Source organism: Amblyomma mixtum, chromosome 8 (genome assembly GCF_055824585.1).
Source record: "Amblyomma mixtum isolate Tamu chromosome 8, ASM5582458v1, whole genome shotgun sequence".
NCBI lineage: Eukaryota > Metazoa > Arthropoda > Arachnida > Ixodida > Ixodidae > Amblyomma > Amblyomma mixtum.
In genome coordinates, this window is record NC_143019.1 from 77,677,205 (window position 1) to 77,703,628 (window position 26,424).

Consider the following 26,424-nt stretch of genomic DNA (forward strand, 5'->3'; position numbering starts at 1 on the left):
ACGCCCCGTCTGCCCGATATATATTTGTCCTCATTACCTTGGGATTTTGTATACTACCTCTTCTGCGCATGGCACATACATTGTTTCGTGCTTAACCCCACAAGTTGTTTCAGATTCTTTTCGTTTCTCAGCCTTTTTTTTCCAAAACAGCACAAACCCTTTTAAGTTTCTTGGGTGCGGAAAAAACAACCCCTACGCCGTACCTTTTTGCCACATTTTTAAGATTATGTGACAGGCGATGTACATACGGGAGAATGGCAAACCTTTTTCTTTCCTTCTCTTTTCGCGGACTAGGCACCAAATATGGATTCTTAAGCTTTCTGGCTGCCTTCTTGCAGCCCAATAACATAACACCATCCGGGTATCCAGCTTGCTTTAACCTTTTAACTTGTTCATTGAAGCTATTGGTTGCCATATAGATACAAGATTTTGATAATGAGGACAAAAGAGATAAGACCACAATTCCTCTTTTAACTGTTTTGGAATGATGCGATTTATGATGCGTCGGTGCGCTGTTTGCCTTTAAGTTGTATTTTAACTAAAATTAACACAGCGACGGAAACCTTCCTATTCCTGCAGTAGAAGTTCAGTGTCAAATATTTAGGACAGCGCATTATGGCATCATATTTTTTAAAAGATCCGGAAAGAGTTTGAAATCATGCCTCGTTTGACAATGTGCGAATGTGTAAGATCGAAAGTTAACATGCCCTTCTTACATTTATGAATGTGCAGTCAGGCCGGATGGAAATTCAAACACGCTTATGCCAGACTTTATATTTTGCATTGAATTGTTTCTTTTCGACCATTTTTCGAATATGTACTCCGGTAAAGCCTATTCCGAGACACGTCAACCTGTTTAGTACACACTGTACCCTAAAGCATCGTGATAAAATATTCTCTTCTGCTGATACGAGTTAGCGTTTCATTCCGGCCTCACCACACATCAACAGTGCCCCTGCTTCATAAATGCCACCCTGATATATAAATACTTAATTGCGTCATTTACTTGCATCTTACAAGGGAAACTGAGCCCCAGGATATTTTCTGTCAAAATGGACATCGTTCTTGCAACAAGAAGCCAGTACTTCAGGCTCCAGAGGTTCGTTCAGAACAATCAAGAAATCTTTCTGTTACATGAAGAAGGGAAATGCATAGCAGTTGGAAGTCTGCTCTTATTCTCGTTTCAACCACTCGCAGTAACACGCCTAAAAGGGCAAGTGCCGAAGATGAGCTTGTGTTTATCTTTATTTGTGCGAAAAAAAACTATTTGATTCACATTAATCTAGATAAAGCTACAAGAATGTCTTTAAAATCCGCCCGTTTTTCCAGCTCCGTTTTGAATGCGAACTTCATCTGTGGACGCGATGCTTTCTCTAGCAGCGTATGAGCTTTAACGAAGAGCATAATATCGCAGTTCTTGGATGTCACTAAAAAGCCTCTGAATTACCACGTAGGCATAGTCTAACTATGCCCTCCTTGTCACAACTCATTCGCATAATATCTAGATGAGCCCGGAGGCAAAGAAAGAAGTACTACCGCCAAGATATGGTGGTTAATTTACGCAAAATAAAAAGCACTGAAAAAATTTTTGATAGCCCCGCTAAAATTTGTGCACTCGGAATGTGGCCATTCGGTATAATTAGGTTTGGTATCATTTCTGGCTTCTAGTCCGAGTTCTATGCTAGCTAAAATCGAAGGGTGATAGCCAAGTCGAAGTCCAAGGGAGAATAAACATGTCCTTAAGGAAAAGAACGTAGCGCAGAAAAAATCGACTCAGAAACAGAGGCATAGCAACGCTCTGTGTGCCCGTCTTTCTCAGTCCTTGTCTTTTTTGTCCTACGTTTTTTCCTGAATCGTGAAGCGACAAGGCCGGGCATCTATCCTTCTGAATATGTCATCCTATTTATATTGCTGCATTTGTACGATGATTAGAGACGAACAACTGCTGGACAGTGCCTGGACGTTGAACACTCGCGTTTCCCTTTTCTCCACACAATTTCCGCATAAAGCCAAACATTATTACCAGAAATTGCTGGCTGCTCAAAGCATATTGACATTTTACTTAGTACAACGCATACGGTGTGGAAAGATAGTTTCAATCGCGACCCAGATTAAACGTTTAAAATCGCAGTATCCTAAGAATACATAGGCTTTATTTAATGCAGTTAGGTTAACCCATGAAACTATATCTAAGCAGAATCAGTTGAGAAGCCCATGGAAGCCGATGGACTGATGGAAAGCCTGATTCATGTTGCCATATGATCTGAGCTTTTTGTCCTCTTCTCATTTTCTGTCGCCCCCTTTAACTTCGATAAAAGTTCCTCAACCTCTATCAACCTCTAACCTACAACCTTTAGCCTCTATCAAAGTTATCTTTAAGCTTTCTGCCTATCTTCTCTCTTGTCTTTCTCTTACTCTATTAGCACTGTATAAAACGGGTGTAACTGTGCCAGTCATTGGCCGTCGTAATTCCACTCTGCTTATTATGGCCTTCATTTGCTAGCGTGCCTCAGATTTGGCGCAGAGGAAAGACTGAGGCTGGAGTCCATGAAACGAAAGCAAAAAGGTTTATTACGGGGTAGTCACGACACAATTGAGGCCAAGTTACGGTGTAAAAAGTAACGGTTAAAAGTTAAGGTGTAAAAGTAAGGGCGTAAAAAGTAAAACTTAGCCAGTTATTGGTACCCGCCTCTCTATGCCAGGAGCAAAATTTTGGCCCAAAGCTTCCCACGATCGAAAGATCACAAAGAGAAAATATTTGTACATTTCGGATAATATTTGCTCATGAGAATACATATCAGTGTATGATCAGCAACTGTGCGAAAAAGGAAACTTCCTTCCTAATTGCTGATCAGCACGTTCGTATGCTACGATTGAAAAGGGTACTGGTTAGCTCTACTGATCGCCTTTCGAGCCTCCCAATTATGCTGATCCCACGGATAGAGTCTCAGATGGCGGCCTCCATAGCAACGACATTGTATTACAGAGTTAAGCTCTGCTTCTCGCGTTTCGGGTCTCAGCGTTATGCGTTATAACGCAAATCGCCCCCCAGTGGTTGCCATGGTAACCGAGGTGGTTACATAATAGAATAAAATAATAGCAGATCGCAGCGTGATGCTCGAGCACTCCAACTAGAACCTAAATTACGTCGATCCAGTGTGTATATATATATATATATATATATATATATATATATATATATATATATATATATATATAGAAGGGAAGGGGAATGAGGGGCTCGTTATAAACATGAAAGAAGCCAACAGCCACAGAAACCAAGGGGCACAGGGGATTTTTATTTATTTATTTATTTATTTATTTATTTATTTATTTTGTGGTGTTGATCAATTTAGAATATTGCTGAATATGTTATCGCTTAAAGCTAATTGATTAGAAAAGCAGAAGAAAAAACAACCACCTGCCGCCGGTGGGATCCGAACCCACGACCTCCGAATTACGCGTCCGGTGCTCTACCTCTGAGCTACGGCGACGGCTGTCAACTCTTCTGCTTTCGGGGGTATTTATGTTTACAAGTAACCTAACCTTGAGAGTGTTCATCAGCGCCACCCACGTTCATAAGCGGCGGACGTGGAACGCCCTGAGTTACCGCCGGTGTGACGTAGAACGTCATCGAACGGAGAGGGTGGAAGCTGCGTGAGAACCCTCTTATGCTTCCTATGGCGTCAAGGCTGACAGAACCGAGGCCCTCGATAAGGAATTAAGCAAAGAAGCGAAGGGGAATGAGGGGCTCGTTATAAACATGAAAGAAGCCAACAGCCACAGAAACAAAGGGGCACAGGGGATTTTTATTTATTTATTTATTGATTTTGTGGTGTTGATCAATTCAGAATATTGCTGAATATGTTATCGCTTAAAGCTAATTGATTAGAAAAGCAGAAGAAAAAACAACCACCTGCCGCCGGTGGGATCCGAACCCACGACCTCCGAATTACGCGTCCGGTGCTCTACCTCTGAGCTACGGCGACGGCTGTCAATTCGGAGGTCGTAGGTTCGGATCCCACCGGCGGCAGGTGGTTGTTTTCTCTTCTGCTTTTCTAATCAATTAGCTTTAAGCGATAACATATTCAGTAATATTCTAAATTGATCAACACCACAAAATAAATAAATAAATTAAAAAAATCCCCTGTGCCCTTTGGTTTCTGTGGCTGTTGGCTTCTTTCATATTTACAACGAGCCCTCATTCCCCTTCTCTTGTTTGCTTAATTGCTTAGCGAGGGTCTCGGTTCTGGCAGCCTTGACGCCATAGGAAGCATAAGAGGGTTCTCACGCAGCTTCCACCCTCTCCGTTCGATGACGTTCTACGTCACACCGGCGGTAACTCAGGGCGTTCCACGTCCGCCGCTTATGAACGTGGGTGGCGCTGATGAACACTCTCAAGGTTAGGTTACTTGTAAACATAAATACCCCCGAAAGCAGAAGACTTGACAGCCGTCGCCGTAGCTCAGAGGTAGAGCACCGGACGCGTAATTCGGAGGTCGTGGGTTCGGATCCCACCGGCGGCATGTGCTTGTTTTTTCTTCTACTTTTCTAATCAATTAGCTTTAAGCGATAACATATTCAGCAATATTCTAAATTGATCAACACCACAAAATAAATAAATAAATAAATAAAAATCCCCTGTGCCCCTTGGTTTCTGTGGCTGTTGGCTTCTTTCATATATATATATATATATATATATACATATACATATATATATATATATATATATATATATATATATATATATGTATATGTATCCCCGTCTGGCGAAAGTCCGTGAAATTAATCACAGTATTCGTGTAAAATTTATGGGCCAAGCGTTTGCTGCAGAAGGATTCGAACCGGCGTCTTATGCACACCCAATTCCACGCCTTTACAATTCTTCTATTTAACATTGCGGCTGAGCCGTTTGTCACAGACTGTTCGGGATGGTGGCATAGATTTCGCGTTTAGTGCAGCATCCTCTAGTTTAGAGCGTAACTCACGGCAGGGATTTGCACCAGCGACCTTTGTTAGGTGTGTTAACTTTAGATTCGATGGCTGCCTCAGCGTGGGCTCGTTTTGTTTTTAATACTTTGGCATAATGTGTCATTCGTCCTAAATTGCAAGTCGCTAGATATAAAAGTACCGTTCGTTACGATTTCGAGTTCTGGTTATCTCCGTCGCTCTCCAGTTTCTACATGGGGCTGAACACTTCTGACAGGTACGAAGAAAGACGAACTGTAATTGCTGTGAATGAAATACTCTCAGTGTATGGCGACTTAAACTTTTATTGATGCTACTTTCTGTGAGAACGTTACCGTAATAGTATAAAATGCGTGTGTCGGCTAACATCAGCGATATTTTGGAGAATATACATTTCAGTGAAATGTGTTCGCAGCATATAATGCTCTGCTTCTCTGTAAAATCTCTTTTGCAGTTTATGAACACAAGTGAGCCAATATGGACCTATAATTCTACTCAAAAGGCAAATCTTCTATGCAAAGTAGACAACGTATCTAGTTTTGATTTTTGGACTGTATTCTTCAACAGGACCTATTATTACAACGGCGTAAGGTAAGTGCAACATTTTCATTTTGATGTGTGCTCGTGATATCATGTGATTTTTCCGCCTATAGGAACTCGTTTCTCATCAAAGGAAACTTTGAGCCTTCAAAACAACCTGCTGATAAGATGAACATCGGAAGCCCAGGTATTTCCTTCTCGCGAACAATATTTTTTATATTGTCTAGCTGTTTACAATGATATAGACTTGGATTATGAGGTTAATGAAGAAACAGATTATACGCGCATTTATTGCTTTATGACATCAGTAATTTTCCAAGGCAATTATTTAAAATGAAAAATAATTCTGAGCCGTGCATCACTGAGTCGTTTCTTTGCGCTTTTATCGCGACAGAAGGAAGAATAGAAGGCTGGGAACAGCTCCTGTATCATAGCCATGACAACAAGTGCGGCGTATTTCTGGTATACGTGGATTATTGGGGTATGTGTGATATTTTATTTTGCGTTTATGCACGATCTATAAAAAGTACGCTATCTATTTTGAGTGAAGTTAGATATACAGCCTTCCAAAAGATGAAATTGGAGCAAAAGAGGTTTTACAGAAAATGCCCTTGGGATTGTTCATAAGGAAATGGGCTTTGAATATGCTGCGGAGAACAAGGAATACTTCGTGCTTGAGAAATTCCAATTGGTTACCTTGGGAAAGTAAAACGGGGCGCACGTGTGTAGATTATTAGGGAAAACGTGATTGTTTCGCCTTAAGGTGCTATGCTGAAGTACGACCACCCTCTTCAGAGAATATAACGCCTGGATGAACTCAACGGAAACAATGGTGGTAATCTCGTTGACCAGTTTTAAAGTAGTTTTCACGCGTAATAAAATCTCGAACAGTTTGAAAATGTGAACGCGGTAAAGTCAGGACTACTTAGAACTGTATATTTTAGCGATAGCGTTGTTATGGGCGCTCATTTGCGCGGCACCATTTTTCTCACGTTGAAAGAAAGCAGTCTTGAATGTAAGGCATATAGTAGTGTCGTTTACAACAAAACTATGTAAGACGCGATTGGAGATCTGCCAAACCGAATGCCGAACAACATAGACGCCAAGCCTATGCCGCCAGTGAAGAGCAAATAAGCTTTATTTACAGATATGTGTTCTGTTAATTTGCTGGTGGACATACATTGTGGTAAACAAATGCATTCCGAAAAACTATCAATATAGTAGAAACTAAAATTCACCACATATAGCTTTGCTTTTCTGGCCCCCTCAGTTCTAGCGCTACTAGCGAGATAGCATCAGCTGATGTATTTTGTAGCACGTTTATTAAATATTATGTTATTAGATGTCATATTGAGTATGCATAGCATAGCGTACACACCCAGTGCTTAAGCTAACTGCCTACAGCAAGCTGACAGGGCTCTCCTACAAACAGCTGCGAGTCATCTGGTGCAAGCCATTTCCGAGGGCACCTGCCGCCTGCTTTGCAGCCACCTGCCAGTGGTAGCAGCGTGATGGTGTACGTGGTTTTAAAGCTATTTTTCGACACGCAACCTTTCATACAGGAGATGTCCACAGACAGAAGTAAAGCGCATCAGCCATGCATTCGCAAACATTAAGAGGCATTGGAGGAGGAGGCAAAGTTGTAGGACGAAGCTTGGATCTAGTGCTACCTTGCAACTAACCAACGAATACGGGCGCAATACATCCAGTATACAGGGTGAGGTTATCCGTCTGCCAACTGTACGAAAAAGCACACACTTCCAGAATAAGCTTCGGGCACATTCAAAAAGTAATGTAACTCTGCCTCACCGGAAAGGCGGATGGTGCTAGGTTGCGTATAAACCGATTGCGGCCGCTCAAGTCTCATTTTCGGACAGCGTTATCTTTACTGCATCCAAAAGTTGCTTATCGGGTAAAATCTAGACAAAAATATCGTTTTACTGAGCTTTTTTATGCTGCTGTTATGAGAAAGTGCCCGAGTGAGTGAGTGAGTGAGTGAGTGAGTGAGTGAGTGAGTGAGTGAAATAGCGTGGTGGCTCGAGCCCATATGGGTGGGCCCTCACTCCAGGGCTCCAGAGGCTTTTGCCGACCTTCTGTCGATGAGAAGGAGCGCTGCCTGGTCGTCGAGGCGTGCGCTGGTCACCTTCACCTCCCCCAGTTCCAAGGTCGCATTAGCGGCTTTGGATAATGGGGTTTTTGGGGACATGTCCATGTGATTAGTGTTAGGGTTGAGGTGCCGTCGAACTATGGACATGAGATAACCGTTGCACACCATCCGTACTCTTCCATGTGCTGACACATGGTCGTGGGAGGCGCACTTTGCCTCTCATACGCCTTCTACATTGACAGCTCCATTCTCGCTGTTTCCCTACGACTTCAGGCGCTTTACGCCCTATACAATGTAAAGGCTACATTGGGCTATTCTGATGAAATCCCAGCCTTGCGCAGTACATTTTGTCCATCAATACCTTTTGAATAATGACATTGTAGAATGTGTCTACGAGAAATAGATGTATTCTTCCCTTTTGATCGCGACTGCGAACATAAAAACCAGCGCACAGACGCCAGTGTGAGCAACTCTACTTTATTATACTGCATATTGGGTTGATATGCATCCTCAGTATTTTGTTCTGCCGTAGTGCTAGTTCATCCTGCCAAAAGCCCGCCTTGATTAGTAGAAACCTACTGATGCAGATATCCCATATCACTTTTCGAATGACGGCCTCATACCTTGAGCGATCGGACGTAATTTTCCCAGTGAAATGCTTCAAAAATATACGGAAATTCCCATGTTCACATCTCCGAGTCAGTGAAAGATTTCAAAGGTGTCTTTGAGGTTCCGAGCAAAGCGTGCGCAAAAGGAGTCCTGTAGAATTTCCGGCAGTACCTGCCTCAGCAGTTTTGTCATTGTTGGTGGCAGCAATAAACACCTCGCAGCTGAGAATGAACTGGCTTTATTTTTCCGGAAGTAGGTCCTCCTGAGCAACGTAAAACCCATACTCCTGAGTTCCCTCCTGTTGTTCAGATAGGATTTGTAGAGTAGGTCACATTTTATGGACCACTTGGTCCTCAAACTCGAGAATGGGACTCGTTGGAAAGCTGGGTAAAGAGAGAACGATGGGACAAGAGAATGTTGTTGTCGTTCCTTCTCCTGAGTGGGAGAGAAATCGCCGACAGATTTTTACAATTGTTTATAATGCTACTCATTATTTTTAGATTATAAGTAAGGTCCGATTGCATAGCGAGCGAACGCTAGTAGCCAAGGGCGTCCACGTTCTCCAGTTTTTATTTTGGCGGGCTAAAGTTGCCTCATTATATTTGCTTTAAGTTACCTTGTGTGTGTCTCTTGTGTGTGTCTCTGTGTCTTTCTTCGTGGTTCGTCCTTTGATTGCGCAACCTATACCTTCACCATACCTTAAGAAGGGTGCTGTGGGCTTTCGACGGCAGCGGCATTCCTTAGCATGCAATCAGTTGCAATGTGGCTACTGAGGACGAAATATTTTTCACACCTTAAATATATTTTGCAGTTACAGATACATGGTACGAACTACGGGTGAAGAATTCTTCTGTGGAAACAGGACCCGGAACCAAGTGCTCGAATTTCTTCAAGAAATACGCTAACAGCTCTCAGCAGCTGTATAGAAGCGATTGTCAAGGTATATTGAATAACACACGTCACACAACTGATTACCGTTGGAGAGCAGCTATATCGTCAAAAAATTATTTTAACATCGGTAGGCTCCCAATCGGGAGGCTGTAGCGTCGCACTAGTTATACCGTTTAAAATAAAAAACTCGGCCAGTTTCCTAATTATGTGGCAAGTGTGGTGTCATTTGCAAAGTTCCATAGTCGCAACACCGAACAAGTCGTTTCACCCATCTCATTGTGTCACACGTCCTGATAATCCACATTCTTCCCCTCTTCCGCTTCCAAAGTGGAGAGTAGCAGGCCAGATAATCATTCCTTACGCCTACCCGCCTTCCCTGCATGAACCACCCTCAGGCAGGGCACCTCATGCTGTGAAATGCGTCAAAATAGTTTTAACTGATCATGACAAGATTCATTTCTTTTCCTCATCATGAGATACCCATTTCTGTTAACGACTGTGTTATAATTTCTTCTAATCTTGATGGTGAAAATATTATGTTTCAAATAAAGTTGCTTCACTTGTATCATTTGGCGTGGGCAATGCAATTTTTGTTTTTATCTTCCGCTGGTCACGTAACTAATGTAGTACCGCTTCAATCGTGAACTCACCGACATAAAAAACCCACAGGGAAATTTTCTCTTTGGCAGTCTGTGCTACTAAATAAGTATGGAGTTTCAGAATGTGATTTATGACGCCGGAGTTCGGTTTCTTTCTCTTGTGACAAAATTTATCTGTTGCCTCTGTACGCACGCACGCACGCACGCACGCACGCACGCACGCACGCACACACACACACACACACACACACGCGCGCACGCACGCACGCACGCACGCACGCACACACACACACACACACACACACACACACACACACACACACGGCAAAGCGCGCTGAATGGCCTCTATAATATTACAGCGCACTAAAAGAGAAGCAGCAAGACACGACCGAACAAGCTTAATCTTCCTTTTCTTTGCGCCGTCGCAGGCGAAGCCCTCTGAGTAAGTCAGAAGTCAGCGCGAGTGCGACAGTGTTTCAGCCGCGAAAAATGAGTAGTGAGCTCAGTGCGTGCAGTACACCGGCAACTTCTGGACACGTGGCACCCGAGATATCAGGTCACTGATTCTTTCAACCCTCGATGGTAGCTCAGCGGTTATGGTATTCGCCGGCTAACCCGAAATACGCGAGTTAGACCCCGGCCGCGGCACTCGCATTCCGATGGAGGCGTTATGCTGGAGGCCGGTGCACTGCGCGAGGTCAGCGCGCGTTAAAGAAACCCACGATGTCAAAATTATCCAGATCCCTTCATAGCCTGAGTCAATTTGGGCCGTTAAAGCTCATAAAACTAAACCAAATGAAAGCTGAGTCTCTCGAAGCTAAGGTAAAGGCCAATATAGTTCGCGCGCATTTTCTGTCTCAAGCCTAGGTCCCCGAGAGGGCATTAAACCAGATTAACTCGCCAGAGAAGTAAGTGAATTGGCAATGATAGTCGTTATAGCGGGCTTTGGAGGGCTTTGTGAGGCGACAGTCATCACTTAGGCCATCTGATCGACAGTTTAAGCCCAGCAGTCAAACTGCGCAATCCCAGGATCATCATCGGTGAAAACTGGGATGAAGGTATCGAGTTTGTCTCAAGTTGAACGGACAGATAGAAAGAAAAACGGGCTGTGGCCTGTTGCTCCGTGCCCAGCGGTGTTGTACGCGTGTGGTATAAAATGTAGAACACAGTGCCAGTATTCGTGGCCGGAGACCACTTAGTGGAAGCATGTTGGTCAGTGTTTGGTAGGTGCGCTCTGTCAAACCATTCGTTTATGCATGACGGTGTAGTATGTCTTGTGGGGTTGTAATAGGGGGTATAAATACGTTCTCACCGCTTAATCGCGCATGATCGCGAGCGTTGCCGAGCACACATACAGCCTTGCTCTGATAAAAGGAACAAAGGGACTACACTCTAGCCGACACAAGCAAGACATTTACTATCACAACAATAACACCAGCCAGCCACAAAAAAAACGCTAAGCAATCAAGGTCGTCCTACTCACCACCACGGTCACGTGCGAACGGTCGCCCACTGTAGGGCAAGGGAGAAACTCCGAGGCCAGACGGGACGAGCTGGCGCGGGAGATTGTACAGACCAGAAGCCTCACCACGCTGGAGGAGAGCGGAGCGCTGCGCCAAAACATTCGGGCGCGCGCTCAGCAATCGCGCTGTCCATAGCGCTCATGTCACTGTCACGCCGGTTCCCTCGTTTCTTAGTTAATGTAACTAGAAAGGAGACTTCTGAAAAAAAAAACCCTAAAGGGGACTAAGCGGGATGCGTTCTCACAGACTCCAACCTTAAATAGACCTACGCTCTTGAACTTACGTGCTATGGAGGCTTCTCCTGGTCTTCATGGAAATTAGGCAGGTCTTGTAGGGAAAGTCACGCCCACAGCGTCCATGCAGAGTTCCGGGGTGTTGCGAACGCGGCGTGAAGGTCTACCGCTGGGACAACTCGCATGGCGGGATCAGATGCGTGCTAGCGCATGAAAGGTGCTCATACTATTTCATTTCACACATTCCTATTATTGTTCGGCCCCATGGTACATATTTAAAAACGATAACACTGCGTCGGTTTGTGGCAAACGTGCTTGCTTCCTATCGTGCGGTTCTGGGTTCGAATCTCGTTTACGTTCATTGATGTGTTTGATATCGTTGATGTTGTCCATTTCTAAGTGTATCTTTGCAGAGTGTCTGTAATGGGTGTACTTGCCGTGGTGGGTCCTGAAAGTGCAATAAAATTGTTTTTTCTTTCTTAAATGAATTCAGTGTGTTGAATAAATGTGGTGCCGCTGAGCGAGAGCACGGCTTAACAAGGAGGAAAAAAAATTATAGAGCATAAAAACGTATTAATTACGTGAACGCACAAAAACTGCGCCGTTTAAACAGACCGCTTAATCTGGGCGCCGCGAGCAATTCATTAGACGAGTAGTAGATTTTACCCCAAATGCCGCGTCGATGAGCGCCATGTGAATCTCCTCAGATATGGCGCCTGCAGGGCTCTATACGTGGGACAGACAGTTAGAGACAGGTATGGAGAAAAGTGAACCGATCACTCTAGTGCCCTCAAACATTTCTCACACGCTGCCGAATTGAAACCAGTAGCAGTGATAAGTGCAAGGTGTGAATGGACACTAGTGTGCTTTCTCATGGAGAAGGTTTTGTCATATCCAAAAGGAGGTATGATAGCACTTTGAAAAGATTAGCGTGCTGTAAGCTTATGTCCGCACCTGTACACCGTTCTGAATCAGAACCAGCAACCACAGATCACATGTGGAAAGCCACGTGTCTCTTATTCAGAACATTTAATGAATCATCGCCAAATGTTTACAAACATCACAGCTACTGTACTCTAATCGGGGTTCGAAACACATTATGACCGCTAGAGCTGTAAATCATATATGATCCTAAATTTAACTGTGCCTCAGGCGGCACCAACGAACCAGGCGGGAGGCTGTAATGCCTACATACCACAGTCATGGCAAGCATGCCTAACACCCCTATGAGAGGATCCAATCATAATCCCAAACAGATTAGCAGGGGAAAGAAAACAGGGCCGGCGGCACAAAGGAGAGCTTGTATTGAGTGGGCATTTACGGTTTATTATTTGTTCCGCTCCCTTGTTTCTTCTTCTGTTAAAATTCTTTTTTTCTTCTTTGTCGTCTAGTTCTGTTGTCATCTCCTTGTTCTCATTTTTTTGCGTAAATCTCGTACTGTTCTTATCGTGCTCGAGCTCATATTTGACTTGCCTTTGAAAGTTTGATATGCCTTACTGCATACTGTACTTGTAACTTTTCCTCCACACATTTTTTATTTTTCATTTTTCGACATTGTCGTTGTCATTTGTTTTTTTTTTGCTACATTTATTAACATTGGCTCATCAAGCTAATCATCGAATGATTTAATATCAGTATGCGTGCAGATCTCGAAACATTATATAGCGCATCAAGTGTGTTTCGACCGTTTTATAAATATTTTTCAGCTCCATATTTTCTTCTTTGTTTGATAATGTGTTGTTTTTATTTTAATTTGCATTCGGCTCTTTCATTTGTGTCCCACGTTCCATACTATTTTCTGATTTCGCACTCCGGCTTGGTTCAGCAGTAATTTTTTTTTCCCGAGGGCCGCCGCTTTTCCATGGAAAGTGCGGTGCCGGACGCAAGTTGAAACTGCGCTAGTATATTTACGGGAAGAAGGGCACCGGTTGTCGTGTTGAATAGCTTAACAGAATACCCAAAAGAAGAAATGAAATTAGGAGGAGGAGAAAACATTTATTGCAACACTGTCCTGAATTGGGAAAGGGAAATGGGGATGGTCATTGTGAAGTTCGCTGACATTTCTGATGCGCCGTTCAGTCTCCAGCACAGAATTTACGGTTCGAGGTAGCTACTTTCAGATGTGCACCTGTCCCCCGTCGAAGGGTTAGCATATTCGTGGAACGGCAGACGCACGACGGAGGCTCGGTAGCTGCTCTATTATTGCCGGCGGCATCGGTGCCTGAGCGCCCGTTCCGTCTCCGTCTTGCCGTCCTACCACAATTGTCTTTCCAACGCGCAGCTTTGTGCAGTGTTCAGTGTTTGAATTCCTGCAGTCGTCATTTTGTGGCCAGTGAACGTTTTTTTTTGTTTTAACCTCCTCGTTTCCCTACGAGTCAGTCATTCGCTCTGCTCGTGTAGTAAATAGCTTATTGCGAGGACGCAGGTGTACGGTGGCTGATCGGTACGCGATGCGGCGCCAAGTGGTCGTTGAGCTTTGATTACTCGGAAGAGGCCACTAGTTGGGCTGTAGTGGCCTCTGGGAGCTTGACCCCCCAACGACAGCTTTCTTTTTTATAAAGAACATTCAGTGATTGTTCCCGTGGCATACGTGTATCCCGTATCCACATGTGCGGAAAGGAAACGTAGAAGAAGGCAGAGGTTCGGAACGCAGTGAATTCAGTGCTGTGTGTATGTGTGTTCGGAACCCCTCCTTTCCCAAGTATTTTATTAGTCGATATCCTTTCCGCAGTATCTCATTAGCTGACGGAAACTTTATTTTCCCTTCCCTAACCGTGGATTGGCGATAAGTGTCGCCTGATTGATTATTGGTTGCTGTCCCCGCCGAGGGCGGTGACAGAGTGCTTAAATCTAAGCGCTCTGGGTTAAGCGGGGGCTGATTTCGTCTAATCAATGGTTGAGTCATGCTGTAAATAGTTTTCTCCTTGGTCGTTTCTTGTTCTTTATTTATGTGTAAACAAATAATCAACCTTCTTTTCCTGCCGTCGATTAATGTGTATGTTTGCAAATCCGAACCATCAATTCATCAAGAAACCCCATTTCTTCATCAACATGTGTTTCCTCAAGTCGCCACGTGAAGGGGGACCTCAACTCTCGTTGCACTGGGTGGCAGTCCCTATTCCGGCACATTACTGGCCGTCGTCGCTACCGTGATCTCTGGACCAGGGCCCGCTGGGCCTCCAGGTCCGAGATGGACAGGATTGCTTCCAAGCCCCCCCAGTTGGCGGACTTATAACGGCTATATGTGTACTGTACTTTCAGGCCTACACCATGTGGTATAGTTCAGCGTCCTGCCTGCAGAATATGCACCTGCCTGTGTATGTCGGGTCCACGTGTTTTAGTACGGTGGGATTTAATGAAGACTCGGTTTGAAGCCGTCCGAGGCGGCACTCCTCTGTTCCTTCCATGCCCTTGGCGGGTCCCGGGAGTACCCTCCTGTAGAAGCGTAAATAGTCTGTAATATCCGCCTAAGAGATTAGCGGAATCGGTACGTTTGCGGCTGCAGAACCGGGAGTTGAGCGGAGCCCGGCGAAGGAACGCTCGGGCAGCCGCGTGAGCGGCCTCGTTCCTCTCAACCCCCCCGGTGACCGGGCACCCATACTATCTGTTTTTTACTCATAGCCGCATCGGAATTTCTCTCAAATGCCAATAGTAGTCTGCGGGTGACTGGTGATATCCTACCCGGCATGTAATTTCGGCAGGCCTGCTGCGAATCCGACATTATGTGTACTTGAATGAACGCCTCCCCTGCTTATAATCCCAATTCTTATTTTTAGGTAGCGCCTTAGCAGAAAAATATTTTTCCATGTCTATGGGATGTCGACTCTGCGTAAGATGGTGGGTAGCAGCGCGAGGTTGAGTTTCCAAAGGACATGTCTTCCGGCGCTGGTCACCGACAGCCTGGAATTTGTCCTTGTTAGAAATGGCGGCAAGCTCCCCTTGAGTCGATGATAATGACTCGGGACGCTGGATCCGCGGCTGCAAGTGCGATAGGAACTGCCTCCGCGAATGTAATGTTGGGGGCACAGAAGGTGAGGCCCTGAACTGTGTTGTTTTGGTGGACAACGGCAGCCGCGTAGCAAACCCCATGGTGTGGACCGGCTGCGTCCGTGTAAAATACCTCTGGTCGAGCACCATACTGCTCGGAAATGGCCTCCGCTCGCGCGAGGAGGCGGCCATCATGGGCATCCTTTGTCATGTTATTGGGGAGGGGGCGAACCTGCAAGGCGAAGCGCCAGGCCTCGAGCAGGGATTCCTGCTTCTCCTCTTGGGTTGCGTAAGTGATGTGGAGGCGGGTCAGAAGGCGGCTACCCGCACGTGTTTTGCTTAACTGCAAGTATTGATTGTTGAGACAAGCCTCGCGTAGCTCCCCAAATGTGTTCGTCATCCGCATGCCGAGGAGACTTTGGATAGATGTTGAAATGGGGAGGTCGGGAGCTCTCTTATAGATTTTGTAGAGAATCAGTTCGAGAGCGTTCTCAGCGTATGGTACTAATGCAATGGCCAGCTGCAGAGCATCTGGCCATGTTTTACACCACCACCACCAATGACAGCCTGGCAATTTGGCTTGTTCTGCGGGCCTCAATCAGCTCCTCCTCCGAGTTGTGGACACCAAGCTGGAGCAGGTGCTCAGTAGCCGCTTCAGAAATACTTAAATGGCTCAGTCGCAAGTCGCTGTTGGGGCGTCGAGCAAGTGCACGGCGGTCTTCGCTTGAACGCGCTTCTCGCAAGCATCCCCGGATACCTCATAAGGGCCACCAGCTTGGAAGCGGCGGCATCGAAGGGTGTCGGCCCTTCGGGTGCACCGAGCGCTCCTTTCCTTTTTCTGCGAAAGCAGTACTATACGGGGCGAAACCCAACCAAGAATCGTGTGCCTTCGTGACCTTGAGGGTGCAGCAATAAAATATGTATTGCCCCGACTGAGGTGTGAACCCGCGGCGGCGCGAACAGCTCAGCTTCGCTGGCCACTGTACGAGAGTACTATGCTATCGCCGTAGCCCATCACGACACGTGTTAAAACTACAACACTCTCTGGCGTTGTGCATTGCACGTCGTCGCCTTCATGAACTTCCATCTGCGGCGTGAACGGATCTGCTCAGCTTAACCTCGAACAGAACTTACCGTGGCTCTAATAGCGCTGCCATATGTGTCGACGACCCAGCAAAGCAGAACCATGAGCCAAGAAAGCTAAACAACTGCTTTCGCACGTCTACACGGTGTAACTACAGTGTAATGAATGTGTGTAAAATTACAAGCATTTCTCTATCCATCTTCACATTAAGCCTCTTCTCCCTACCAATCCGCGTCTCCTGTTTTAGAACGAAATCTCTACTCCTCGTGCGCTAAGTTGAAAGTCATGTGTCTATGCATATTGACCGTCAAACAAGGAGGAGCGGAGGCTTGGCTCTGACGTCATGCCACTTGACTCGCCACGCCTTGCCACAGCTGCGTACGGAGTCGACGACACTCTCGCATCTGCCGGAAATCGCATGACTATATAAAAGCGTGTGGCATGTGCTTACCTCCACTGCTTCGGCGAGCGCGGCTTCGGCCGCTTATCTGTTTTTTTGAGCAGCGTCCGCTCCGACGGACGCAGTTGTTGCTGCGACGCGCGTCTTTCCTTTCCTCTATCTCCTTCCTCTGATCTTTTAACTCTCCTCTATCTGCACGTGGCAGCGGTGGTGGCTTGGCTCGAGCCAGTAGCAGGCCCGTGCAATTTCCTTTTTATCCTTCTCTCAGTCAGTCACAACACACACTCTTACCTCCACACAAACCTATGGATGAGCAACGTGAGCGAACCAGTGCTTTGACGATGTATCGTTGCTGTCAAGGGAAATCTGACAATCTTGACGATATGGAAAGGCGACAGATTAGGTAACCATGCTTAACAGAGCTTTCGATCCTCTAACTAGGTTAAAGCGGGTTGAATCTCAGCTAATTTTTTCTCTTTTCCTTCCTCACTTCCCGCACGGCACAGTTTAGGTGTCCACCAAGAAATGAGACAGCTACTGCACTATTCCCTTCCCCCAAAACACTAATTGAGCCGCGACCGCTGTGACAGCTGTTTGCGGTCGGCTATACGGTCCCTCCTCACTCTCAATTTTGTAACCAGGTATATATCTTCTCGCTCCTTCTGGGTCCTTATATTGACGGAACTGAATCAATGTAGGCCTGCTATGACTAAAGCAATTCCATTCCTGAAACTGTTCGCCAAATGAGCCTTAAAACCGAATAGTCTCGTTCGTTGCAACGTTCTGATACATATTTATATATACAGAGTGTGAAAAGTTAGACTTTACTGATTTTTTAAAAAATGCGAAAAGCCGTACGCTAATGCCGCTTTTGCTCTTTTATAATGCGGCCAAGCGGACACAAATTGGGGTAATAATTATGTGCATAAATTCTGTAATTAGCTGAAAATTATTAATTACCTTTTTATTGCCTGATGTAAGCATGCATATTTATATTGAGAAGTTGGAGGTATTCGCTTTTCAGGGCCATTCCATTTTATACAATTTCAGTAACACGCCTGTGCCCTGAGATACGCACGTCTAAATTGTCGTCCCAGTTCGTCCAATTACGCGTGCGAGAGCGCGGCTCTCGGCGTGAAGCACTTTTCTCGTATGACGAAGCTGTTGCAAATGGCCTTCTGCTTTGCAAGAGTGTGCAGCGAGCGGCGGCGCGGTTGACCTTTCGTTCTCGGCAGCGTTTTCCTTCTTGGCGCGCGATACCGATGAATGGCAGTTCGGTCGGCGAGAAAGGAGCGCTACTTCTTTAAGCGATTGCTTCTACAGATGGTGGAAAGACGCGATGTCGCTCGGTGTACACTCTTGAAAGGCAGAAGCCGTACGCAACAGCTGCGTCACACGAGGGAGGTGCTGCACGCCGAGAGCCGCGATCTCGCATACGTAATAGGACGAACTGGGACGAAATTTTAGACGCGCGTATCTCAGGGCAGAGGCGTGTTAAAATTGTACAAGATAGAATGGCCTGGCATGAAAATGCCTCAACGTTCTCAATATATATATGCGTGTTTACATCAGGCAATAAAAAGATCTTTAATGATTTTTAGCTAAATACTGAATATATGCAGACAATTATTATCCCAATTTGTGTCCGCCTGGCCGCATTACCAAGGATCAAAAGCGGCATTAGCGTATGGCTTTTCACATTTTTGTTAGAAAATCAGTAAATTCTGACTTTTAACACCCTGTATTTATATAGTTCTGTGGAAGGCACTTTGAATAAGAAGGCATTCCTTAAATTAAAGAGATATTAACTGCCATCCACATAGGCTTCACTCGTGTATCAACCGGCGAGCATTAGGGGCACTTGTCCCCTGTCTGTATGTCAAAATATACTAATTATTACGCTGTGCTAATACAGTATGTTCAAGATGCGTAGGCACGTGGCAGTACTGCTGATATTCGAGGCTTCACGACGGAGGAGTACTTTGAGCACGATAGCAGCAGTTTTCCGCAAAGATGTGCTGAAAAAATCTTGGTTGCTCGCCAAAAATTCGCTTTTAATTGATTTTGGGTATCGACTACGATCAGAAACTTATATACGACAAATGTTGAAGGAGAAGTTGAAAAGGATATTCATATTTCCACGTACTTCCTGAAAAAAGTTTTATTCTTTGATAATCCACAAGAGTCAGATTTCTGCTAGCTACAGATTGTTATCGCGGCTTCTTGATGATAATGAAGGGAAATTTTCTACTATCGAAAAATTATGTTGTTCTCATTTCTGCTAGCCAGGGCACAAACGACGCGTTATTTGCTGGCGAAAGTATTTTCTGGCAGCTGTGTGTATAGAAGCCGTGTGATGTTTTGGCATACTTCTCAAAAGTATTCAAGCACTTTTCTTCAGGTCCTTTTAGTATAGATGAATTTTTCACTCGGAGGTCGTACCATGTCCCTGAAACCGCAAAAACACTGTGACAAAATATTCCGCGCTTCAGAAACAATAATAGTGCATTTTTTGCCCGCAAATAAATGCCCCTCTTTACATAATAAACTGATACTTAAGACATGAATGCACAAAAACATCTAATAGCGAAAACATTGACGCCCTACATGAGGACATCATCACCCGAAAGACGCCAGCGTTGTTTTTCATTAATACCAGCGCGAAGGAGACCCAGCGAGGCTACCTGGCTTCCCCTGGGTGTTAAGTACAGACAGCCAGTGTGTCGACCGCCTCGGGGCATCGTCGCAGGTCTCTTAATAGGACGCAGGTCGCCGCCATGCTTCACGCTTACTGCTCATGCCAAAACTTTTCAGAGCACGTTGTTTGCTCTTCAGCCATGAATGTAGGGCACTTATAACACACCATCAGGCTACAAGTCTACAGCATAGGGAGAACCTCCGCCGTTACCTTTGAAGAATTTTTTCTTGTTACGGATGCTGTAAGGGCTCCGTCCACATAACACGAACTTGTGGCCAAGTAATACATAAGAATAGTCTAGTTCTGGTCTAGCAATAGGGTGCGTTGGCTACTTTGGTTGCAAGTATCAGGCCGGACCGGAGTCCTAATATTCGATTCCATCGACATTAAGATTTTCATTGTTTTTAACCTGGTGCAGAATTGCTTTTGGGCTGAGATTGACAGCGTATACCTTTAGCATGCAAGGCGCTCGCTCTTCCTCTGCTCCATGGGTGCGCCATGGACACCGTTAATTGTGAAGGACACGTACATTTCAAGGATAAGAGGGTGGCCTCTGTCCTGGAGTGGACGTATATAGGCTGATGATCATGGTGGTGACAAAATTCTCGTTATGCACTCGGAAGTAAACCATGCAGATTTATATTTTTGCCCAAGAGTGCACATAAAGCGTTTACCAAGTAGTGTGCACATTTAAGGTACGAGGAATCGAGGTGTTTTTTGTAAGAACATTTTTAGGAGCATTTATTAAGGCTCTGCACAAATATCTGCGGTGGTCAAATGCCAAACCATAACTTTCATATTTTATGTAGACTTCATAAAGAGTTGGTCGTAATGTTCATTCGATTATACCTGAACAACTAAGCTCATTTAGAGGCGACATTTTAGGGATTCGTACTCGCGTCCTTTTTTTTCCATTTTACCCTCACCAGTACCGTCTGTTATAACGGAACAGGCGACCAGAATAGCTTAGCAGCAATGAACAGTGACGTTTGAAGCGGCCGCTGCTTAAAAGTATAAACTAACTTCTTAACTTTCTGCTGCAAATTTTTTGTGCAGCCTACGCTCTTGACTGACGTAGAGAAAACGTGTCAGCGGGGAAGTTGCCTTCGTAAAAGCAGAGTGAAGGTTACCTAAACTAATCGGCACATACTTGGCAGGGTATGGCATTAAACCATTCCAAAATTTGTTCACACTATTTAAAGAGTATTGCATGAAGCGGCGATATTGCAAGCATTCAAGCAGGGCAGCACGCTGAAGCCTAATTTGACTGAGCTGAAAAATGTACTTTTGCATCAGCGCCCCTATGCATCTGTCAAGAGCGCAAAAAAAGTGGTTTCAGCCACTGAGCAGGCAGGGTTGAAGAATGCCTACCTCTCTAACAGAAATCAAATGCTCTCAGCGTGACGCGCTTGACGGTAAGAGTAAAGCATGACATGTGCGCTAATCAGCAATTTGCAGCAGCGTTTGGGGATTTTTTCTTGACCGTTTTACGCTCCGCCAGACGTTACTATAACTTTCAACTTCAAATCTTTTGCTAGAAAATAATATCGATCGCCTGAACTCATTTCCAAGCAGATCATGAGCAATGGAAAATGAAACGATTGCTCTGAAAACAAAGCCAATATGCACTTTATTTTTTGCTCAGAAGGAAAAATATATATTGCAAAACTCCTGTCGCTTTCCGCTTCAGGAGTGCTTTTATGTTTGCGCCGGCAATTTAAAATCAGAACGAAGAGCAGAAATCACCACTTTAGTTAAAAAAGCACGAAGCCCGTTCAGGAATAATTATCTGGCCTGCCGCTCTGCACTGGGAAAGGAAAATAACGAACAAAAAGGGGTGACTTCACGAAGAGCACAGAGTTAGTGAGAGTGAGCGAGAAAATTTTTATAGTCAATTTTGTTCCTTTTCCCTGCTGCAGTGGACGGGAAAGGAACATGGCATATATGGTATAGAGGCGATGGCATGGATGATAGCGAGAAATATTTGCCCCGCTTTAGTGTCAGAGCCTTGCTGCACCTGTTGTAATGAATTGGGTTTTATTTCAGCCCAATATCATCCGTTCGAGTCGCGTAGCCTGCCGCCTATAAGGGGAAGTGAGATGCGAACATATGAGAACGTATCAGAAGCACGCCCAATCACATCCGGCAGTCTGGGCTCGCGTTATGCAGTCCAATGAAGAAGCAACCACGTTGCCGACACAGCGTTTGAGGTGTCCGGTGAGGCTGTCAGAGCAAAGTACTGGCAAAGCAGCTCGCTTTCGAAAGGCACCAAGGAAGAGGCCAACGTTAGTCTTGAAACATATGCAAGGCGTACCAAGCTTACATGGGGTCAGTGACTCTACAAGTCGACTAATATGAATCGTCCTTGAGCCGAATTAAATGCAGGTAGTATCATGTGAAAGCAAATGACCAATCTCGGTAAATGTACCAGGCTTTGCCCTTCAGCAAGAGCAGAAGCTGTTTCACAAGTTCGTCGCTTAGGTTGCACACTAGGGCTGCGTCATCCTGATCAGTTGCTCCAACCTCACTGAGCCTGCGCTTTTTCTCTTCTGTAGCACTCTCAGGTGTTATGCTAATTTTTTTACTATATTGCGCTATAAACGACATTGTTATCAGACTTCCATTCACTAGTGTGATTTTTCGTTGCGGGCGAATTCATTGAGCACACCTAAGCGTTGTAAAATAAAACCTCGGAATTTTCGTCTGAAAAATTTTAAGCTTTTAAAATTTTTAAATTTTTAAAAATTTTAAGAGTCGACGACTACAATTACGTAGGCGTTTCCGGACTTGCTTCTTACAAATGGGTCTAGGTGATCGATGTGTATTGATCGAAATGGCTTGTTGCCCTTGTCAATGCTGTGAAGTTTCCCCGGTCTCTTTCCAGATGGCGTCTTGTGGAAAAGACATTCGATGCAAGAATCTATGTATCTTCTAACGTAACGCTTCATGCTGGGAAACCAATACCTTTCCCTAAGTTTCTTCAAGGTTTTCTCCACTCCAAAATGGCCAATGTCATCATGACATGTCCTGACGATTCTCCAGCGAGTCTGGTTTGGAACTACCCACAGCAGTCCTTCGTTCGAGTCGGTTTCTTAGTTCTTCTTGAACACTATGCCGTTACGCAACCGGTAGTCGTTTTTGACGCGCGTGTCTTCTTTGGATAGGTCTTTTTTTCTAGCCTTTCCTTCAAAGCTTGAACTTTTAGATCATTCAGCTGGGCAACGGTGAACACGTCTTCTGTCGCTATGCATGTTGCAAGGACGTGAAGGCCAGGAACGATATCCGTCTCTTCTGGGGGGTCGTATGCAGAGCGGCTTAGTGCATCAACATGAGCCATTGCCGCCCCCTTACGATATCCCATGTCGAAGGTGAACTCTTGCAGTCGCAGCCACCATCTGCCAATACGGGGAAGCAGATTCTTTTTGCTCATTGTTGCCCGTACTGCGTTGCAGTTAGTGGCCACCTTGAAGTTCATCCCGATTAGGTACACTCGAAACTTTTCTAACGCCCAAACAACCGCAAGCGCTTCTAGTTCGTATGAGTGGTATCTCTCTTCGTAGTCAGTTGTCCGCCGGCTTGCGTAGACGACAGGATGCAGCTGCCCATCTGCTTGTTCTTGCAGAAGTATTGCTCCTAGGCCGTCTTTGCTGGCATCCGTGTGCACCTCTGTTCTTGCGTCGAACGCGAAATGCGCCAAAACTGGCCTTTCAGTCAACTTCATCTTCAGTTCAGTAAACGCGGCTTCGTGCACTGAAGTCCACTTCCAAACTGCGTCCTTAGACGTCAGTCGCGTTAGACGTTTAGCAGTGCTGGCGAACCCTTTTACAAATCTTCGAAAGTAGCTTGCCAGACCCAAAAACTGACGCACCTGGTGTACATTAGTTGGTTCGGGAAAGTCAGCGACGCTCTGGATCTTTAAACTTCCGGGTCGCACTCCTCTGGCAGAAATGTCGTAGCCAAGATAATTGACTTTCTCGAAGAAGAAACGGCACTTGCTTAATCGCAGCGTTAATCCCGCTCCACGGAGTACATCCAAAAGCATCCTCAGGTGGTCAAGCCCCTCTTCCACGGTCGCTGTGGGCAGCAGGATGTCATTCATGTAGGCTAGAGCCACGGTGTACCGTAGGGGACCCAGTACAGCGTTGATCATTCTCTGGAACACTGCCGGTGCGTTGGCCAAGCCAAATGGCATTCGAACGAATTCGTAATGGCCGTCTGGAGTAACGAACGCCATCCTGTGTCTCGATTCCTCGGTCATAGGAATTTGGTAGTAGCCTGACGCAAGATCTAGGCTCGTGAAGAAGCATTTCCCTCTCAGACGGTCCAGTTGATCATCAATTAAAGGCAGTGGATACCGGTCCTTTTTTGTGACACGGTTGAGGGCACGGTAGTCCACGCAAATTCGTTGCTCCCCTGTATTTTTTCGCACCAGTAGGATAGGACTTGCATAATTCGATTTGGAGTCGACAACAATGCCAGCTTGCTTTAGTTCTTCAATCATTTCTTTCTTGTGTGCCCGTTAGGCGTAAGAGAGTCGGTAGGGACGAAATTTCACTGGCTCCAGCGTTGTTAGCTCAATGCTCATTTCAGCGGCATTTGTGCAGCCAATCTCTGAAACGGTGGTTGCGAAGCAGTCCCGATACTCAAAAATAAGCTGTTCGAGCTTTGCACGTTCCTCAGGAGCAACACCAGGACCTACTTGAATCTCTTCGCTCGGTATCATTAAGGGCTGGACAATGCTGGTGTCCGACTCACCCTCTCGTGGCGATGCATCGTCTGGGTAGCAAATTTTCGCTCGTGCGACTCGTTCGTCCTCTTTGATCATCAGTTCATGATTGGAAATGTTCATTATAGGGACTATTGTTTCGTTGGTCCCGTCAACGCTGAGGACACAGCGTGGTATGCAATGCTCTCGACCTTCTTGGCACCTGAGCTGCATGTCCACGAAGACATCTGAGCGTGGTGCGCTACCAGTGGCGTAGAGCTTAACGAAACCCACGTATTTTTGGGGCACAACCGTTGTTTCCTTCGCCCATAGGCACACAGGTCGTTCTGGGAGCTCTGGAATTTCAATGGACTGAAGCGTGTCGTCTCTATGGTCCTCGTTCCTGTGCTCCTCAAAAATCCGCACTGTGTTCTTCCGCCTCACAATCGTGATGTGTGGATGCTCGGTGAAAGGTTGGCCCACATGTAGGGGTAGGGACTGTGACGCGTACGGCACGACCAGCACGGGAACGTCCGCTGTAGCTTGGTCAACCGTGAGGGTGATGTTTGTTTCCCCACACGGTGTCACATGTCCGGACCCGCAGCCCCCGATAGTGAACGGCTTTGTCAACTTCGTGTAAGCGACTCCGATTCGGTTGGCATCCTCCTTCCGCAGAGTTACGCATTGGCTACCGAGATCGACGTATGCTCGTATGTCGCAGCCGTTCGCTTTCGCCATCATAAAGTACTTTTCGTTCGCCTCTTCGGCGGTTCGGAGGTCAAAGCCCAACGCGTTCTGAGCGACGCGCGCTCCTCTCTCCGTTTTTGCCCTGCAGTCTTTTTCTCCGTGGCCCACTCATCCGCAAGCGTTGCATCTCGCCTTTCGCTGTGGGGCCGGGCAATTGAGGGACACGTGACCGTACTCGCTGCAGTTGAAGCAGAGGGGCTCTCCTCTTTCATTCCATGGCGGCTTCCTCCTCGCCTTCGGAGAAAGGTTCTTGTGGTCGGTAGTGTTCAAGGCCGACGCCATTGCTTCGCTTTTGTTGCCATGGGTGTTGGCATATGTGGAAAAACGAGAATAGTTCGGGGGACCACTTGATTTTGAACTTTTGGAGGCAGTGTTTCCCAATCTTTCTTCGAGGCGTTTCAGGCAGTGAAGAAGGTCTTCCGGCGACTCGTACGTGTGTACGCTCACTGCTCTAATTACGTCGTCATCGTATAGCCCCGACATGAGCTATTCAATGCATGCTTCATCTGTGAGGTTGCAACGGCGAGCTTTCGAGAGCTTGTCGTAGTAATAACACTCGATGGGCTCACCGCGCTTTTGTCGTCGCTCCTGCATTTCCCGATGGAGTCGTTGGAATCCCGCTGTCGTGGGGAAGGCGCGCTTAATTTCTTCTTTCCATTCCGGCCACGTTTTGTTGACGGAAGAGAGGGAGTCATACCATGTCTTCGCAGGCCCTTCCAACCTCGAGAGTGCGTTGCCAGATGTCAGCCGGTCGGACCAATGGTAGACTTGTGCCAAATCGTCCACGCGTCTTATCCACGCGTCTACTGTCGGAGAGCTGGATGACAGCGGATCAAACGATGGCACTAATCGAGCTGTCTCTCCTCCCGCGCCGATGATGGGTGTGGCAGCTGCTGGCTGCGTCTGAAGCAAGGCAATTCCGTTGATGACTTCTCTCACTGCTGCCTGAACGCTGGCCTGCAGGATTTCCGCCACGTTAATCGTTGACTGAGGTATCGGAGGTAAGTTTCCACTTGTCACCGCGTTGTCGGATCCGCCTTGGGTTGAGTCGTCGGCGTCGTCGTTCCCGCCATCGCTGCTCGGTCGTCTGCCATCTTCGTTTGCCATATCCGTTGAAGATGCTCCGGTGCGGGTGACAGGCATGGTGGGGCTTGCCGGTTAACTTCGCAAGTTCGGGCGAACGTTGACTATATCCCACTTCTGAATGGTTAGGTTAAAAGAACAATTCAAAAGACGTTTATTCGTCTTTCCGTTACAAAGGAGCACTGGGTTAACAAGCGGCCGTGTTGCTTCTTTCGTGTCCAACACCCGAGTCTGTTGTTTACGCGCCGCG

The 26,424-nt window shown here is 46.1% G+C and overlaps 1 pseudogene; it reads right to left on the reverse strand.

Moving 5' to 3' along the window:
- Positions 1-14,614: 14,614 nt before the first annotated feature.
- Positions 14,615-26,198, reverse strand: LOC149333103 (uncharacterized; annotated as a pseudogene).
- Between the last annotated feature and the right edge of the window lie 226 nt (positions 26,199-26,424).